The sequence below is a fragment of the Elephantulus edwardii genome, unplaced genomic scaffold (genome assembly GCF_000299155.1).
Source record: "Elephantulus edwardii isolate Elephantulus edwardi_28Jun2011 unplaced genomic scaffold, EleEdw1.0 scaffold00039, whole genome shotgun sequence".
Classification (NCBI taxonomy): domain Eukaryota; kingdom Metazoa; phylum Chordata; class Mammalia; order Macroscelidea; family Macroscelididae; genus Elephantulus; species Elephantulus edwardii.
The window spans coordinates 7,175,524-7,189,648 of NW_006399789.1; the positions used below are offsets into that span (position 1 = coordinate 7,175,524).

General features: G+C 39.6%; 1 protein-coding gene across 1 annotated transcript in view; it reads left to right on the forward strand.

Moving 5' to 3' along the window:
* The window catches only part of MAP3K5 (mitogen-activated protein kinase kinase kinase 5), a 348,691-nt gene that overhangs the window by 97,537 nt on the left and 237,029 nt on the right, over nucleotides 1–14,125 (forward strand). The window lies entirely within an intron of this gene.

Here is a 14,125-nt window from a genome sequence, read left to right on the forward strand (position 1 = left end):
CTCAATCCATATTGAAGGCTTCAGTCCTTGACCCTCTGCAGCAGGTGCTTCAGGTCCTCCTCAGTTTCAGCAAGCAGGGTTGTGTCATTTGCATAACAGATTGTTGATAGATCTTCCACCAATCTTGACCCCACATATCTCCTCATAAAGCCCAGCCTCCTATATATTCTGTTCTGCATACAGTTTGAAAAGGTACGGAGACAGGACACATCCCTGGCATACACCCTTCCCAATTTTGAACCATGCAGTGTTTCCTTGCTCTGTTCTGACAACTGCCTCTTGGTTCAAGTATAGGTTTCTCATTAGCATGATCAAGTGTTCTGGGATTCCCATTCTTCTCAGAGTCAGCCACAGTTTGTTTTGATCCACACAAACACCTTTGCATAATCAATGAAACACAGATAGACATTCCTCTGGTATTCTCTGCTTTCAGCCAAGATCCATCTAACATCAGCTACAGTATCCCTAGTACCACAACCCCTTCTAAACCCAGCCTGGACTTCTGGCATTTCTCTGCTGATGTGCTGTTCCAGTCATTTTTGGATAATCTTCAACAGAATCTTTCTTGCATGTGAAATCAATGATATTGTTCTGTAGTTTCCACACTCTGTTGGGTCACCTTTCTTTGGAATGGGAACCAATACAGATTTTTCCAGTCAGTTGGCCAAGTGGTTGTTTTCCAAGTTGACACAACTTGGTGAGCATGCCCAGGGCAGCATCTATTAGCTGAAATATGTCAATTGGTATACCATGTGTTCCCGGGGCCTTGTTTTTGCTATTTCCTTCAAAGCAGCTTGAACTTCTGCCTTCATCACCATATGCTCTTGCTCATATGTTGTTTCATGGAATTCTTCTGTGTCTGCCAATTCTTTATGATACAGTGACTCAGTATATTCTTTCCATCTTCGTTTAATACTTCCTGGATCATTTAATATTCTTCCTAAAGCATCCTTGATTATAGCAACTCAAGGTTTGAATTTGCTCTTCAGTTCCTTGAGCTTAAGAAATGCTGAACGAGTTTGGCCCTTTTGATTTTCTGACTCCAACTCCTTGCACATTTCATTGTACTATTTTACTTTGTCATCCCGCACTGCCTTTTGAAATCTTCTGTTTAGCTCTTTAGTATCTTGAATTTTTCCTTGTATACAGTAGTGTCATAAATAGCACTTGGTCTCATTCATAAAATAGGGGGGGAAATCAATAGAATAGATTATGCTTCTTAAAATCAGAGAGAACAGCCAAACAGTGCTCTCTAGTTGATATTGACTAATGGTGTCCCAACATGTATTATGGTCAGACTGTACTCATGGGGTTTACAATGGCAGAATTTTTAGAAGTAAATTCCTAGGAACTGCCTCAGAAAAAGCTGCATGGACTTGAACTGCCAGACTTTTGAGTAGCAGAGGTACCCAAGCCAAGTTCACTGAGCATTTGTACCACTCAGGGATTTAAGAATCAAAGGAGGAGCAGCCCCTTTAGGCGTCCGTGTCTACTCTTGAGGAGACTACTTTTGGTTCCCTCACTGAGAATCATTGCCCCAGTTTCTGGCCCTGGTTTCCTGCATATCTCACCAGCCAAGCCACAGGCGTCCTTCCTTCTCTTGGTTTTGCCTAAGGACTGTTGACTTTTATCAGGCCTTTCTGTGGAGGACTCTTTCTGAATCTACAGCTAGCTGATGTTTAATCCAAAGGTTTTCGTCGTCCATGCATCCAGCCTGACCTTGTTGAGCCTCTCAGTACCCCCCTGTGACTGAACTTGACTGTGTATTTGTCCTTGTAAACCTGTGATTTTGTTCAAAAGAGAAGGCAGAAACCATTATCTTTTCCTTCCTCCCCCTTTTACTTTCCTAAAGATAGCCTTTTACATAATAGGCATTCAGGCTCTTTGTGGAATTAAATGAACACTAATGGTCTGCCTTGGGGTTGCTGATGCTCAGTCCCATTGAATCAGCTCCGACTCAGCCCTCCTGTATGTATGTATGTATGTATGTATGTATGTATGTATGTATATATACATACACATCTATAAATAGTATAGTACTATATATTATTTATATTACATTTTAAAAATAGTTTTTAAAAGGAGCTGTAACTGATCTTGCTCCAGCCTTGCACAGTCACTGCTGCTCTTGAGTCCATTCCTGCAGCTCTGTGTCCGTCCATGTTGTTGAGAGTTAAGGGGTTAATCCTGTATAAATGGATTGGACTGTTCTGTGTGACAATCTGTGACATTTCCATTGGTTGTGGGATTTCAGGACATCTTGTAGTCTTTTATGTTATTTGCTGTCGAGTTCCATCCAACCCATAGCCGACCCTCCCGCAGATTTTCAGAGGCAGGAAGCTGTGTGAGAGGAGATTGTCCATCACACACACACACACACACGCAGAGTAGTGAAGGATTCAAACCTTGTGCCTTGGGATTAGCAGTGCAGCTGGTTACACTAGGCCACTGGAGTGAGTTCCTTTTGTAGTCTGTACTATAATATGAGTAAGTGATTGATTTGGCTCTTGTGTTTGTTTTTTATTTTGTGTGTGTGTGCACTGCCAAATCAGATCTGACGAGTACAGGAGGAGATTGTACCACCTTCTCCAGCAGAGTATCTGGTGGATTCAAACCACACTCCTCTGCGATTCTAGTGCAGCTTCTTGCCAGTAGGCCACCAGAGCTCCTGGCTCTTGTTTTTTAAGCAGTGCTTTCATGCTCAAAGGAAAAGGTTTGTACAGATACAAGGTAACTGATGATTAATGTCTTCACTCAACTCTGCTTTTAAGAAGCAGTCCCCTCAGTCTGATGAGGACAGAGACTGAATAAGACCATTAATATTGCAAAATAGAAGGATAACTAGTAAGATGTATATAAAAAGTCCAAAGGGGGAAAGGAAGTGGACAGAGGGACTGAGGGTGGGGAGCAGGGAAGATCACAGGGTTGCAGAATTTGGTGGGTGGAGGGAGCCAGTGAAGGAATGAAGGAAAATCCAGTGGGAACCTGAAAAGATGGGGTAATAGTAGTCTTAGCTCGATGGTGATTCATTTTATAAAACACAATGTATGGGAATGATCTCATGAAAGTGAATGAAGGAATGTGTGAGACACAATGTATACAAATTTGTGCACAAACCAATATAAAATTAAAGGGGGAAAAAAGCAGCCCCAACACGTGAAAAATTTAATCACTGACAGAGATTGTATTATGAAGAGAAATAAAATAAAAATGGAAATATAGAACATAAACTACTGCCATTTGTTAATGACAGTGCACTTACCCACACAGATTTATTTTAGTGCCCTAAAATATTTGTTAGTGAGCCTTGGTAGCCTAGTGGCAAGAAACTGAGCTACAATCCTGAAGGCACATGGTTCAAGGTCACCAGCTGCTCCACTGGAGAGGGATGGACAGTTTTCTCCTGTGTGATTAACTGCCTCTGAAAACACACCGGAGGGTCAGCTCTGGGTCAGTTCCGACTCTACAGTACACAGCAACAACGAAATATTTGTTACGCTTTAATAAACTTCTGCTAAACCCAATTTTATGCTCCACTTACTGTGAACCCAATGAGACAAGGAAACAGAAACCATACCTTAGGTAAAAATGTAAGGTCTTTGTCTATACTTTTAAATGACAGTTACCTTAAAGTTTTATATGTGGCAGCTTTGCAGTATTATCACCAAAACACAATTAAATGATTATGAAGTACTTTTTTCTTATGAAATACACGACAAGAGTCATATTGCTTTATCCCTCTATCTGTGTTCACATCTCATTTGTGCCTGGATATTGTGAACTTCTGTCTCTTGTGAGTGCAGGGTGTGGCTCAATTAAGAATTAAGAGGGTCAACTTTGGAGTTAGAATATTGTTGTTGTTGTTAGGTGCCATCAAGTTGAGTACAACTCATAGTGATCCTATGAACAAAAGATCTCACCCAGACCTGTCCTACACCATCCTCACACTTTTAACACACAAGAGCCTATTGCCGCAGTCACTGTGTCAGTCTCTGAATGAGGGTCTTCCTCCCCTTTACGAGTCCTCTACCCCTCCCCATATCATGTCCCTCTCCATAGCACCGCCTAGCAATATCTCCAAAGTGTATGAGGCAAAGCTTCATTAGCTTGTCAGTCTTGCCTCCAAAGAGCACTCTGGCTGCACTCTCTCCATGACATATCTGTTTGTTCCCTTGGCCATCTTTGGGATGTTCAGTGCTCTTCTCCAACACCATAGCTCAAAGGTGTCAGTTCTTTTTCTGTCATCCTTATTCATTGTCCTGGTTTTGGATGCATAGCTAGTAATCAGAAAGACTATGGCCTGAATCAGATGCACCTGAGTCCTCAAACTGATAACACTACTCTTAAACAATTTGGAAAGGTCCCTAACTTCAGATTTTCCAACGCACTGTCTCCTTATTTCCTGACTGTTCATACCAAGGGTGTTAATCGTGAATCCACACATGATGAACCTGTTGACAGTTTCAATCTCCTCTCCATCCATCATGACACTGCCTGTTGGTCCAGTGGTCAGAATCTTTGTTTTCTTGATAATGAGATGCAATCCACACTGAAGGCTGCATTTCTTGATCTTCTGCAACAAGTGCTTCAAGTCCTCCTCACTTTCAGCTAGTGAGAATGTGTCATCTGCATAACGCAAGTTATTGATGAGTCTCTCTCCAATCCTGATGACGCATTCCTCTTCAGAGAGCGCATCTTCTTAGATAATTAGCTCAGCATATAGATTGAACAGGTGTGGAGACAGAATAAATCCCTGACGTACTCTCTTACCAATTCTAAACCATGCAGTGCTCTCCTGCTCCATTTGCACAACCACCTCCTGATCCAGGTATAGGTTCCTCATGAGCACAATCAAATGCTCTGAGATTCCCGTTCTTCTCAATGTCAGCCACAACTTGTCATGATCCACACAGTCAAATGCCCTTGAATAGTCAATAAAACACAAATAGACATTCTTCCAGTATTCTCTACAATTAACCAGTATCCATCTGGCATCAGCAGTGATATCCCTAGTGCTGTGGCCTCTTCTAAATCCCACTTGAACTTTTGGCAATTCTGTATCTAAGTACTATTCCAGCTGGTTTTGAATGATCTTCAGCAGTATTTTGCTTGCATATAGTACCAATGATATTGCTCAATAATGTCCACATTTAGTTCGATCACCCTTCTTGGAAATAGGAACAAATAGGTCTCCTTCCAATCTGTTGGCCAGACAGCTGTCCTCCAGATTTTCTAACTGATAAACTGATGAGTGCATTCAAGGCTGCATCTGTTAATTGAAACAAGTCACAGACTCTAAAGATTGCACTAGAACCTCAGGAAGTCAAACCAAAAGGAAAGCATGACGAAGTAAAAGAGCTGAACAGTTTCAAAGGGCAGCTAGGGAGGACAAAGCAAAGTATTGTAATGGAATGTGCAGAGAGCTGGAATTGGAGAATAAAAAGGGAAGAACTCACTCTGCATTTCTCAAACTGGAAGAACTGAAAAACAAATTTAAGCCTCGTGTCACAGTGTTGAAAGATGCTATGGGCAATAAGGTGAATGACCCAGAAAACATCAAAAGAAGATGGAAGGAATACACGGAGTCACTGTACCAGAAAGAATTGATTGACATTGAAAAAATTCAGGAAGTACCATATGAACAAAAGCCAATGGTAATGAACGAGGAAGTGGAAGCTACATTGAAGCCATTGGTGTTAGAATACCTGGGTTTAAATGCCAATGCTACCAGGTTTCGGTATACAGATTAAAGAGGTACAGAGAAAAGATAAAACGCTGACACAAGCCTTTTTTGAATTTAAACCATACACTATCTCTTGCTCTGTTTGGACAACAGCCCCCTGGTCTGTATGTAAGTTTAACATGAACACAACTAAGTGATCTGAGATTTTCATTCTTCTCAGTGTTAGCAATAATTTTGTTATGATCGATACCTATTCAATCCGCGTGCTGAACAAATCCTTGAAAAGCTGGATTATGTGAAGAAGAATACAGTATCAGGACTTGGGGAAAACTCAACAACCTGCCTTATGCAGATAACACAACCTTGCTTGCAGAAAGTGAAGAAGTCTTGAGTCACGTCATGAAAAAAATCAGACTGTAGCCTTCAATATGAGTTACATCTTAACATAAAGAAAAAAACCTCCTTACTACTGGGCCAGTAGACAACATCATGATAGATAGAGAAAGGATTGAACTTGTCAGTGATTTCATTGTACTTGGATGTTCTTGGCACTAACAGCCAAGAAATCAAAAGATGTATTTGCATTTGGGGAAAAAAACCTACTGTCAAGGACCCCTCCAGAGACTGGAGGAACAATTATATCAGTTTAAAGACTAAGGTGTGCATGATCCAGTTCATGCTGTTTTCAGTTACAGGCAGTAAGGAGGGTTGAAGAGTTGAGAGTATAAAGTACTTGTTTAATTTATTACTATGATAACATTCTTTTCCATTTTTAACATGTCTTAAGATACTTAACAAGGTAACTAGTTCACACTTTCATTTTACTAGTTCTCAATAGGTATCAGTCATTCAGAAGGAAAACCATGTCTGTCAAGAGATCTAAACAATTTAACGTACCGCTGTGTAGGTGTATCTGCAGGAGAAATGTATGATGGGCAGTCACCTCCCATAAGGATGATCTCTAGAAGTCAGGATAGAGTTGTTGACAGAAGCTTGTTTGGGGGGGGTTGTTATCTCCTTTTAAATACATGTCTAGATATCGCCCTTTTTCTTGTTAATGAATACTTAAGCATGTCCTGTTTTTAAGTTACAGAAAAATAATATTTCAATGGGTATACAGGGAAATATGTCCATATCTATAAGAATCTTCTCATGGTGAATGCTAAAAAATGGAATTATTAGGCCAGAGTCTCCTAAGAGTGTTTCCAAAATGACTGGAACAGCATATCAACAGAGAACTTCCAGAAGTGCAGGTTGGGTTTAGAAGAGACCATGGTACTAGGGATATTACACCTGTTAGATGGATCTTGGCTGATAGCAGAGAGTACCAGAGGAATGTCTGTGTTTCACTGGCTATGCAAAGGCATTTGACTGTGTAGATCACAACAAACTGTGGCTAATTTTGAGAAGAATGGGAATCCCAGAACACTTAACTGTGCTTATGTGAAACCAGAATAGTTCAAAATGGGGAAGGGTGTATGCCAACGATGTGTCCTGTCTCCACACCTTTTCAGTCTATATGCAGAACAGATAATCTGGAAGCTAGGCTCCATAAGGAGGAATGTGGCATCAGGATTGAAGGAAGACTCATCAACAACCTGCGTTATGCGGATGACACAACCCTGCTTGCTGAAAGTGAGGAGGACCTGAAGCACTTGGTGCAGAAGGTCAAGGACTGCAGCCCTCAATATGGACTGAGGCACAACATAAAGAAACCAAAGATTATCACCTGTACGCTTATTGCAACATCATGATAGATGGCAAAGAGATTTAAATTGTTAACAGCTTATGTTTACTTGGCTCCATAATCAGCATTCTTGGTACCAGTAGCCAGGAAATCAACAGACAAATTGCTGTCAGGGACCTCTCCAAAGTACTGCAGAGGAATGATCCAGGCCATAGTCTTTGCAGTTACTTGTTATGTATCAGAAAGCTAGACGAGTCACGATGAGAGAAGGGAAATGGATGTCTTTGAGCTGTGATGCTGGAGAAGAGTATTGAATAAACCATGGACTACTAGGAGAACAAACAGGTTCATCCTAAGAGGATGAAATCAGGCTGCTCCATGGAGGCAAGTATTCTGAGGCTTCGTCTGACATACTTTGGGCATGTTGCAGAGCGGGGTTAATTCTTGGAGAGGGATGTCATGTTTGAGAGGATGGAGGGAAAATACAAGGAAGGAAGACCCTCGATGAGATGGATTGATTCAGTGGCTGGGGAAATGGGGGTAGGTGTGTCAGAGAAAAGTGACTTGACAGCACATAACAAGAGTGTTTGTACTATACCACATAGGAGAGTTTTCCCTTCGACTTTTTTACCAATTCATTACATTATTATTATTATTTAAAATAATTCCTTTATTTTTTGTTATTGAGAATATTCACAGCAAAAGTATACACACCAGTTCACATTTCTACAGGTCCAATTCAGTGACATTGATTATATTCCTTGAGTGTTGCCTCTGTCGCACTCTCCTTTTTCTGAGTTATTTCTTTTTTTTAAATTTTATTTTATTTACATTTATTATTAATTCTAGTAAAAATTTAGAGACTTTGGATTTCCATTCATTCATTGTTGCACTTTTCTCCCTTCCCAACCCTCCACCCTAATACACTATCGTCTTGGAAAAGTAAAAGAAAAATTCTTTCATTGTTTTACAAACGCTCCCCCAGGTCCGCTCCACCATGTAGCCTTCCCTTTAGACTCCTGTCATGACAGAAATACCTAATCACATATCCCCTTTAAACAGTTTTCTCCCTCATCTGTTTCAATGCAGTATACATTATTGAACCCATCCTTCTCAGTCTCTCCCCAACACCAAGGTCCGTCCTGTTTTACAACAGTGACACCATACAGTATTTGTCCTTTTGTGACTGAGATACTTAACTCAGCATAATGTCCTCCAGGGTCACCCATTTTGAATAGTATTGCATGAATTCCTTGTTTTCCAATGCAGCGTAGTATTCTACTGTGTGAATACACCACAGCTTCTCTATCCATTTGTTTGTTGATGGGCATTTAGGTTGTTTCCAACTCCTTGCTATTGTGAACAAAGCTGCAATGAGTTTATTCTTAACATAAACTCTTAACAATATGGAAGATACCTACTGCAGCCAAGGCAGTAGCACTGGCTGATAGAAACATTCATTGGGCTTCTGAGTCTGTAAATCTTTAAGTGAGGAGAATGCTCTTCTTGCCTGCTTTCTCCTTTGGAGTGACTTGGTGAATTCAAACAGTTGACCTCTTGATTCCACGAAATCATGCCTACTAAACTGACTATCTCATTTCTTCCTGACCTTATTATTTATTTATTTTTTAGATGATGTTTTCAGTTTGATCTCATCTAGATCAATCCTAAAAAGAGCAAAATACTCAAGGCAGATAATTTTTACTGTTGTTGTATTGGAAATTGCACATCTTTTTACTGCCTCACAGCTGATGGATTCTAAGCATGTACCTTGACATTGACACCTTCCAAGCATGACATCTTTCTCTAAGGACTGGTCCCTCCTGGCAACATGCACAAAATATGGAGGAGCAGCTTGGTTTCACCCTCTCCAAGACAGACTTGTTTGTTCTGTTAGCATTTCATGGTATAATCAGCACTCTTCTCCATCACCACAGCTCAGAGGCATCTATTCTTCTTCTGTTGTCTTTGGTCTTCATTCAGCTCTCTGAAGCATAACACGTAATTGTGAAGATCATGGCCTGATCAGGTGCACCTTAATCTCTACACTGACATCATTGCTCTTCAGCACTCTGGAGAGATCTTGGAGAACAGATTTTTTTAATGCAAGTCATCTTTTGATATTTTGACTGCTGGTGCCAAGCAAGTTGATTGTGGACCCAGGCAAACAGAAATTGTTAACAATCTCAGTCACTTCTCCATTTCTCATGGTGTTTCCAATTGGGCTAGTGGTGAGAAACTTTGTTTTCTTAATGTTGAACATCAGTCCATATTGCACACTATTGTCCTTGACCTTCTGAAGTTTGAATCCACTGGTTGCTCCATGAAAGAATGATGGGTGATCATCTCCCATGTGATTAACTGCCTCTGTAAAAACTGCTGAGGATCATTTGTGACTCAAAGGTACACAACAGTCTTATTTTTAGAAGTTACTCCATGGAGAGGGACATCCTGTTTGGAAAGGTGGAGGTCTGGCAAAGGAGAGGAAGACCTTCAACCAGATGGTACGACACAGAGACTGCAGCAGTGGGTTTGAGTGTGTGAGAGATTGTGAGGGTGGTACAAGATAGGACACGGTTCAGTTGTGTTGTTCATAGGGTTCATATTCTACTCAGTCGCACCTAACAACAAAAACAACCGCAACACATTTTATGTTCTTTTTTATGTAAGTGAGGTCATACAGTATTCCTCTGTTGTGATAATCTTTTAGCATAGATCAAGACCTGTCTAAGTAGTATATATTACTTGTATGTACTGTGTGTGTGTGTTTATCCTTTGTGAGTACTTGTGTAGTTCCAACCTTTCAGCAAATGTGAATAATTCTGTGAATACTGAAAATCAGTGTGCAAGTCTTTGCTTCAAGTCTTTTGCATCTAATAATGGAATTACTAGATCATATGGTAGGTCTATTAAGTTTTTAAAAATTGTGGTTCATTCACATATGTTGTGTTTTATACAATTATTCATGTACGTTGGGTTTTCTGTAATAAATTGCTGTTGATCTATATCTCATCCAGTCTCTGTTGAATCTTGCCTGTTCCTTCACACTAACCTCTGGTGTCCTGGGGATTTCTCCTCCCTTCTTTCATTTCCCTTTCCCTCCTTCCCCTTCTGAGAGGTTAGACATACCTTACTCCTTTTTATTAGTTGCAGTAGCCATATTATCCTGACATTGATTCTTCCTGGTTGACCCTCCCCTGTCCTAGTCCCTTACAGGGTTCATTGTACATTCTGCTCTCCACCTCTGCCCTCCCAACACTCAGTTATCTTTCTCTTTTTCCATTCTTATTTTTAAGACAGTAGCAGTCTTATGCAATATTTGTCCTTTTGTAATGGAGTTATTTCACTCTGTATAATATCTTTTAAACTCTCCCACATTGTGTGACATTTTATACTTTAATGCTGCATAGTATTCCATTGTGTAAATATACCACAGTTTCTCTGTCCACTCATTTTATGTTTATGTACAGCAGAGCACACTTACAGTAGACATAAAATGGTAAATAATTTAAAAATATTCTGTATGTCACTACTAATAAATGTACATTAAACCAATTATAAAGGAACTTTTTGCCTAACATTATCTGAAATGTAAAAATATCCAATGAAGTGTCAAATACCAAATCCATAATGAGGAAAGGACTTTGTCAGGGATGCATCCTGTCCCCTTACCTTTTCAGTCTGTATGCAGAACAGATCATTTGGGAAGTAGGGCTTTATGAGGAGGAGTGCAGCATTAAGATTGGAGGAAGACTCGTTAAGAACCTACGATATGCAGATGACACAACCTTGCCTGCTGAAACTGAAAATGACCTGAAACACTTGCTGCAAAAAGTCAAGGACTGTAGTCTTCAATATGGATTGAAGCTTAACATCAAGAAGACAAAGATTCTCATCACTGGGCCAATTGGCAGCACCATATTAGATGGAGAAGAGATTGAGGATGTTAGCAATTACAGCTTGCTTATATCCACAATCAAAACTCTTAACACCAGCAGTCAGGAAATCAAAATTGCATTCGGAAAAATCTGATATCATGGATCTCTCCAGACTGCTGAATCAACTCTTATTGGTTAATTTCTTGGTTTAAAAAATAATTTTGTGTCTTGACACCTTTCTAAATTCTATTAATATATCTGATAGTTTTTCAGCTTGTTATATGGGCTTTATTTTTGCACAACCATAGTGTCTGTAGGTAATGTACATTCCATTTTATTATTTTTATTTTATCTATTATTTTATTTTCTGAAACTATCACCTTGACTAGAAATTTCAGAAAGCCAGTCTGTAGTGGGAATAGTTAACTAGCGTGTTCTTGATTTTTTGTGAGAATAAGTATAAACTCAAAATTGGCAATAATTAATGAAATACATGGGCAGTCTTCTCCTGTGTAAGTCTGCTGGAGAGTCAACTATGTGTTTGTTTTGACTCGATGATAAACAGCAACAGATTAAATATATAGGAAACTGGTGGCACCAGCCCCACATTGGAAGAAAGATATACGTCTCCTCCTGTAGGATTCACAGCCTAGAAACCTGATATTACTATGAGTCAGAATGGGTTAACAATGGATTAGTGGGCTAATATGTTATTAAATATGCTATTCTTTGTATTTGGGAAATACTCTTCTTTTTCAGTTTGCATTTATTTTTTGCTTAGAAGTAGATTTTACATTTTCACTCTTCTCTAGAGGTAATAATAATTCTTCCATTAAGCTATTCTTGCATTCCCCATGTAAGTTGTAAATGCACAGTCTAGTTGCTGTAACATAATACTTTGTCCTTTTTATTAGTTGTTCTTTCACATTTGTCCATATCCATCAATGAGTTTGAGACCTATCTCACTTTCATTTTGTAACATGGTTGTGACATTTTGATACCAGTTTTACAGTACTTGTGTCATTTTGGAAAACGTGTGTGTGTAGTATAGTCCTCTTTGTTGTCATAATTTTCTGTACCTTTGCACTCTGTCTTTCTTGATTACACTTCTGAGGGACTTGCTAGGTGCCATCAGCTGATTTTGACTCATAGTAACCCCAACTAACAGAGTAAGGGGTAATGTTCTTGGAAAGGGATCTAGTGATGCAGTGGTTTAAAAATCCTGCTGTTAACCAAAGGTTGGAATTTAGATCCCAACAACTATAGTACAGAAGAAAGATAAGGCAGTCTCTGTCTTTGAAGAATCACAACTTTGGAATCTTTATGAGCAGTTCACTTGGTATTCTGTCAAATTCCTGGGGGGTTTATTTATTTTTTTCCCCCAAGTTCTTCAGAGCAGCCTGAACTTCCTCCTTCATCACCACTGCCTCTTGATCATGCTGTTTCTTGAAATTCTTCTGTGTCTGCCAATTCTTTTTTGGTTCAATGGCTATATACACCTTCCATCTTCTTTTAATACTTCCTGGATCATTGAATATTCTCCCTTTAGAAACGTTAAGTATTGCAACTTGAGGCTTGAATTTGTTCTTTAGTTCTTTCAGCTTAGAAATGCTGAGCAAGTTTGGACTTTTTGATTTTTTTACTCCAGTTCTTTGCACACTTCATTATACTATTTTGCTTTGTCTTCCTGTGCTGCCCTTTGAAATCTATTCAGCTCCTTAACTTCTTGATTTTTTTCCCCTTTGCTTTGGCTTCTTGGTGCTCTACTGCAATGTTCAAAGTCTCTTCTGACATCTTTTTTGGCCATTTCACCTTCTTCTGTATTTGTAGTGAACTTTTGCATTCTTTAATGATGATATTCTTGATATCCTCCCACAGCTCATCTGGTCTTCATTCATAAATGTCAGAGACCTTCACAGAGTACTGATAAGCATTGATGACAGTCTAGAGACTAAGGTGCGCCTGATCCAGGTCATGATCCTTGCAATTACTTGCTAAGCATCAGAGAGCGGGACAGTGGCTAAGGATGATAGAAGAAGAATTGATGCCCTTGAGTTATAGTGCTGGAGAAGAATCTTGACATTACCCTGGACCGCCAAGAAAACAAATCTCTCTGTTGTGGTGAGGGTGAAACCAAATTTCTCCTTGGAAGCTCCGTTTCACAAACTTTGGACTTATGGCCAGGAGGGTCAGTCCCTTGGAGAAGGATATCATGCTCGCAAGAGCAGAGGGATGGGGCAGGAAAGGAAGACCCCAGATGAGATGGATTTAACTGGGGCAATGAGGGTAGGTGTGTCAGAGTCAGTGAGACTGACTCAGGTCAGGGCAGGCATCAGAGCTGTTATTCGTAGGGTCTCTGTAAGTCGTTGGTGACTCGATGGCATATAACAACAACAACAACATAAAAAAAATAACATGAGCAGTTTTTCTCTGCTATGTAGGGCTACCATCACTTGAAATTAACTTGATGGCTGTAGGTTTTGATTTTGCTTTGGAATCTTAAAATGAACAAGTTGCCAGTTCTCATGTTTAGATAAATTCAAACTCATCTACCAACCTTTTCTTCACTAGCAGCTGTGAGCTTAAATGCAGCACTGCCAGGGCTCCTTAGGGAGTTCCTAGATGTTTGTTAATTAATTCTAAAACCTCTCCCTGGATTAATACCCATTTTAAAAATGAGGGGGATAAAAAGAGATCTGACTCATAATTATAATTAAAATTTAAAGAAATGAAGCAGAGGCTACTAAATGTTAAAAATAAGAATAATAGCAAATAGCATATATATCACTACTAATACATGCACATTAAACCAGCTTTAAAGAAACTTTTTGTCTTAACTGGTTATTGAAGATTTAAAGGTACCCAATGAATTGTCAA